The 6,521-nt window shown below is 58.8% G+C and overlaps 1 protein-coding gene across 1 annotated transcript in view; it reads right to left on the bottom strand.

Moving 5' to 3' along the window:
• MEGF6 (multiple EGF like domains 6) overlaps window positions 1-6,521 on the bottom strand; it is a 122,090-nt gene that overhangs the window by 114,457 nt on the left and 1,112 nt on the right.

Below are 6,521 nucleotides of genomic sequence, written 5' to 3' on the forward strand. Positions count from 1 at the left end.
TGTGTCCCCTCTGACTTCAGCCCACCCCCTTGTGCTGAACAAATCCAGAAAGCACAGACCCAGCACAGTGGCGCCAAGCTGAGAGCAGCAAATGGCAGGGTCTCACCAGCTGGGACAGCAGGGGCTCCACCAGGCAGCTGTGGCACAGAGGAGGGACCCTGGCCTCCAGCTGCCCACCCATGAAGGGGCAGACAAAGGCTGCGACCAGAGTCCAGCTCCAGATCTCCAGTCCAGTCCGAGAGGGGCTAGGGCTGCCGCTGGACACGTCCTGCCTGTGACCTCCTGCTGAGAGGTTTTGCCCACACTCTCCCGAAGTTTCCCAAACTGCCCATCCCAGGGCTGAGGCTTGCCCACCCAAGGCAGCGTTGATCCCTGGAGTCCAAGCTCAGGTGACTGCAGGGCAGGGGCACAAGGCAGGGTGAGAGGCAGGGCAGAGCTCCTCCTGGCCATGAGCAGAGTCCAGGCTCCCCACCAACTCCCAGACAGACCTGCAGCTGCAGCCAAGAAGCCTCCACAGCCATGGGGACCCTCCAGCCAGGTGGAATCAGCTGCAGGAACTCAGGGCAGGTGGAAAGGCTCTGCCATTGCCTCTTCCTGCACCAGGAAGACAACTCCCTCCTGGGCAGGGAGCGAGACTTCCAAAAACCCTGTTTCTACCCACGAGCCGGAGAAGAGGTGACTCGCTCAGGAGGGCCTCCTCCGTGCCCAGCACCAGGTCCTTTCCCGATGTTACATCATTGAATCTCTCCCCTCCCAGGGAGGAGGTGACAGTGACCCCCTGATCTGCTGAAAGTCACCAGCTAATGAGAGGTACAGACAGGACTAAGGGCCAGGCCTCTCCCACCTTCCGCCAGCACTGTTTGGCCTCTGTGTCCCAAGAGCCACGGATCCCAGCGTGAGAATAGGCGAGGGGGCAGGGCCAGAGGTTGGATCAGGGACAGAGGGTCAAGTCTCCAGGGAGGTCCCTCCTCAGCCTCCCTGGGGCTGGGTCCTGACCTCATTCCTGACCCCCAGACTACAGCACCCATGGGGGATGGTCTCACAGCCCCCAGGGCCACTGCCCCCCCCCATCCTGCTGTGACCCAAGGCTGACCTCTGTGGATCACATCCTCCCAGCACCTGCACATACACACACTCTCTCTCTCACACTCACTCTCAATCACACACAAACTCACACTCACACACATTCACAACCACTCATACCCACAGAATCACACACTCACAATCACATACACCCTTACTCATACTCAATCTCACACACCCACACACAGTCACACATACTTTACACGGACTCGAACACACGCTAACACACAATGCACTCACACATACTCTCACACACTCACACACACAATCATACACAGTCACACACATTCACAAGCACACTCAATCACACACATTCACACTCACATGCATGCTCACACACTCAACATGCTCATACACTCATACATGTTCACACACACTCAATCACACTATCATACCCACATACAATCACGTACACACAAACTCACAATCACACATTCACACTCAAAATCACACACTCTCATACACACAGACACACCACACACACATACACACAATTACATATATACACATTCACACACAATCACACACATACACATTCACACTCAAACACAATCACATATATTCACACACACACACTCACATACACACACATTCGCAATCACACACACACTCATACAATGACACACACACACAACCACACACACACTCATGAACACACACACTTCTGTACTGTCACACATGGAAGCTCACACACTCACACACACTCACACACACATATGCACTCTCAAACTCCCATTCACACACACACTCACAGATACACACACAGGCACACATATACACACTTACACACTTTGTCCTCTGGCTGCAGGGTGCGTTTAGTCAACGGGAGGACCAGCAAGAGATGTGGGAAAGGCACTGGGGTTTGGCCCTCCTACCAGGGGCAGGGGCTGCATCCCCTCTCTCCAGGTTCCAGGACCCAGCCCCCACCCAAGGGATGGCCTTGGCTCCACGGTGGCACCCCCGTGCTTCCTCACCCATGCACCTTCCACACAGCATGGACCCTTGTGAACACCCCTCCCCAACCCCTCCTGGGACAGTGCCACCCCGTCCTCCTCCTACTAACAGATACACTGTCCCTCTGAAACTCAAAAAGCCACACTTTCATGTAACAGTGTCAAATTTGGGATCAGAGATGGGTGTTTTAAAGCACTAGTGCATCTTGGAGGGCAGAACTCGTGATGAATGCACCCACCCCACCGACCGTCGGGCTCTAGGGATGCAAAGCATCACGCACTGGTTCTCAAAGTGGGATCCCCCAGCCGGGACCAGCAGCCCCTCCTGGGAACCTGCAGAAATGCACACTCCTGGGTGCCACCCTGGTCCACCGAATCCAGGATGCTGGGGGTGGGGCCCAGCAATCCTTGGGGAGGGAAGGATTGCGTGTGTTTGCCCAAGCCCACCAGGGGATGCTGGAGCACACTCAAGCTTGTAACCCCAGGCCTAGCGGTTTGAAGCAAGGTCTCACTGCCAGGCAGCCTGGGTTTGATGCTCAGCTCCCCATAGCCCATCTTTAAGACATGCAGGTTACTGAACCTCTGCCTCAGTTCCGTCACCTGTAAAATGAGGATTCGCAGCACTGACCTTGCCAGGCTGTCATGAGGGTTAGGTGAGCCCGCACAGAAAAGGGCTCCTGACAGCCCTCGGGAGGTGTGAGCCAGTGTTATTGCAGATGCTGGGACTGTTTATTCCAGAAAAAGTGTCACTCGTACCTCAAAAGTGGGCCCACAGGAACTGCTACAGGCATTGAATGCTTTTGCTGCCCCTGTGCCTTGCAACGCACTTACCCACGGCGAGCCCTGGGCACAAGTGGCCCTGAATTCCTTGCCATAAAAAAACAGAAGTGGGGGGCAGGGTGGGGGTAGGCCGATGATCCCCGAGCTTCTGGGCTACAGGGTCCAGCCCCTGACTCTGCTATGGCCCCTGTGCTGAGGGCAGCCACTGTGAAGGGACTCTGTCACCATCTCAGGATGGAGATGACACAGAGAGGGCAGAGCTGTGAGCCTAGGTTTTCAGCAGACATCCCAGGCCTGGGGCTTGCTGTGCAGCCTGAGGAATCACTGACCGTCTCTGAGCCCTCAATTCAGCATCTGGAAAACAGATGTGATGACAGCTCAGGCCCCTGGGGCTTGGAGACATCGGGGACACGGCTGGGGCTGGGGGTCCTGAGGCGTTGGGTGCTCCCTTCTGAAGGGCCTTCTTGTCCCTCCTGGCCCTCCTCAAACCTCAGCAATCTCAGCTGCCACTAACCAGCAAGATGACAATGCTGAAGGACTCACCAAGACCCCTTGCCAACCCACCCTCGACCACCCAGCAGCCCTTCCCGCACATCACACCCATCACTCTCCAGGCCCCTGCCCACCTGGTGCGCCCTATGTCTCCCCAGTAACTTCTCCCCTTCACGGCTCTCCCCAAGGCCAGAGGGTCCTTGCCCTGCCCAGCCAGGCTGTGGTCCCTGAAAACGGCTCCTGGGTGGCTCTTGCAGTGACCCCCAACAAGATTGATTGATCATCCATCAAGCCAGCCTTCAAGGATGGAGGGGTGAGTGTGGGAACGACTGTCTCCTCTGGGGACTTCAGCACCACACACACAGCCACAGCAGCCTTCCCGCACCCCACACGTGGCCCCAGAGGCCTTCCCGCACCCCACACGCGGCCCCAGAGGCCTTCCCACCTGGGAGGATGGAGAAGGTGGCGGGGGAGGGCAGGCAGAGGAGCGGACAAAAAGAAACCTGCCCACTGCTGCACATGGGTCTGAGGAGAACCCAATAAAACATCTGGTGACCTTAGACAGGACCAGAGTCCCAGGCCTCACTGTTCCTTGCGGCTGGAGCCTGCCTCCCATCTGGGGGGTGGAACAGGAATTCCCAAACTACAAAGTGGACCTGGCGCAGTCAGAGGCGGAATGCGTTCCAGCTGGCGGGCCATCTGCTCCCGAGCAGAGCTGGGGTTCCACTGGCAAGAGATGGGCATGCCGCAGGGTCCCTCCAGGGCGGGCAGCGACAGTCTGGGCCCAGCGACGGCATCACCAGATTGGGGACGGGGGATCCAGAAACCGGGCAGCCAGCCTGGCTCAGCTCCCCAGCCTGGCTGAATGCAGCCCCTGAACAAACCCCTGTGGGCAGCGGGGGCCGGGGGGGGGGGTTGGGGGGGTCGCTCAGGACTGCGGTCCTCACATTTATTTTTAAAGGCTCGTTTTTACCCCCACGGTAAGAGGAGACTCTGTTTATGCTTCCCTGGCCCCCACGCAGCCAGCATGGGGGGAATCTCAAGGCCCTGGGGTTGGGGGAGCCCAGCTCCTGCCCTGGGGCCCCTCAGACCCTCAGGTGCCTTCCCAAAGACAAGGAGACAACGAACAATGTCACTTGAAGCCCCAAAGGCAGCAGCTCACAGAGAGCTCCTTCTCCTCCATGTCACTGTGCTGTGAAACTCAGGGCCCTAAGGGGAGGCTGAGAACAGCTGCTTTCTACACCCTGGGGTTGGGGAGCAGACCTGCTGACAACCTGCAGGCCTCAGGCTCAGAAATGGGGCCCTTGGAGCCCATGGCGCCAGTGGTTCCAAAGAGCTACTTGCAAGATTGGATTTGAGCTTGCAGGGCCCGACCCGTCCTGGAGGGGAGGCATCGCATCATTAGCTGATTCCAGAGCACTGGCCATTTTTGCAGCACAGCTGCCCAGAGGGGACTCCATCAGAGAGAACCTGAGCTCTCTGCAGCCCAGCAGCGCCTCTCAGGGTCTCCAAAATGTGGAACTTCCAACCATGGCTGGTCCAAGCCCTGTGGGTCCATGCCTTAGCAGATGGGCAATCGCCCCCTTCTCCCAGACCCTGTTCCCAGACGCCCAGCCAGCAGCCTAGGGCGTCCTGCATGAGGCCCCAGGAAAGAGGCCAGCCATCCTTCCTCGCAGCGGAAACTCACTTCAGAGTGACCTGAATCAGCACATAGATCAGCTCTGTCCGCTCCAGAGATGGGGCAAAGCATCTGGGTCTGCGAGTGAGGCACACCCCCCTCACTGCCCCCAACAGCGTCTCCCAGAGGCCCCGGCTTCTAGCATTAACAGGAGGTTGGCAGTAAGGCTTCAACTCAGCAGCCAGTGGTTCAGGAAAATTCAGCCAGAGGGGGTGCCACTGCCCCATGCCAGGCTCTGCCTGCTCATCAGATTCCCAGGAGGAAAGGGTGGTGGGGAGGACAGGATCGGTAGGGACTGAGCACTCTCTGGGACCGGCCTGCTCCTCTGGGGTAAGGGAGCCAAGAGCACCCCTGCCCCACCCCCATACCAGAGCCCACAGCTTCCTCCTCCTTTCTGCCCCACAGAGTGAGCCTCAGAACAGGCCCTGCTCTCCACAGCCCAGTGGGGACCTCTCCAGGGTCCAGCTCAGGGTCCCCGCACTCACTCAGCCGGCCAACTTCGGCACACTGCGGCCCAGTGTGGCCTGGCTGCATGTCCAGGCACGTGCCAGGTGCTTACAGGACAACTGGCCTGTGGAAGGCATGCCTGACACCGTCACAGAACTCAGACTCTCGCTGGTGGATGATCTGTGAGCAGAGTGAGCAGAGGCTCCCAGTGGATATGCCTGGAGCCAAGAAGATAAACCAGGGGCACAGGCCCCCAGCATAGCCATCGCCACTTACTGCAGCCAGGGAGGCTCCCAAGGAGAAGCGTAGGATGTGAAGGATAGAGAAGGGAGAGGAGGGGAGGTTTGGAGAAAGGATGAGCAAAGACAGCCAACTCTCCTGCAACCCATTTCCACCATTTCAAACGGCTTTGCCCCAAGCTCGCGAAGGGCCTCCCGAGCCCAGGTGCACAGACAGAACACAGGAAGCAGACCCTCCACTCCTCTCCTGGAGACCCCAGCAAGTCTGAGTCCGGCAGGGGCCCAGGAAGGCCGCCGACAGTCTCCGCAGGGCACTGGTGGCAGAGGCCCTTCGCAAGAGCAGGGACATCCGAGCAGAGGCAGCAGGCCATCCGCCGAGCAGCAGCCCAGCCCTGGGACTCCGGGGAGCCTATGCCCCTGGAAGCCCCTGGCTGGTCCTGGGAGGAGATGGCTGGCTGAGCAGCGAAGGCCACTGTGGTGTCCCTTCTGAGCCTGCAGCTCTCCTCAGACAAAGGCATTGGAATCACAGGAAAGAGGAACGTTCCGTCGTCATGTGGAGGCAGGACTAGGGCCGTTCACATTGCGGATGGCAAGGCCCCCACCCAGGGACCGCACAGCTTTGAAAAGGCCTCCTTCTTGGAGTAAAGCCAGACCCAGGGTGGGATCTTGGGAGCTTGGACCCCCTCCCCTCCACCAGCTTGACGTGGCAGCTTCTTCTCTTAGTCCCCAGCCAGTTGCAGCTCGGTCCTGAACAGCCAGGTTTGTGGCGGGCCCTCGAGCACCAGGCCCTGCGGGGGAGTGCTGGACAGGAACAGCCTGAGAGCCCCTCTGTGGCCCCTGGACGGAGAG

This window comes from Papio anubis, chromosome 1, assembly GCF_008728515.1.
Source record: "Papio anubis isolate 15944 chromosome 1, Panubis1.0, whole genome shotgun sequence".
NCBI classification, from domain to species: domain Eukaryota; kingdom Metazoa; phylum Chordata; class Mammalia; order Primates; family Cercopithecidae; genus Papio; species Papio anubis.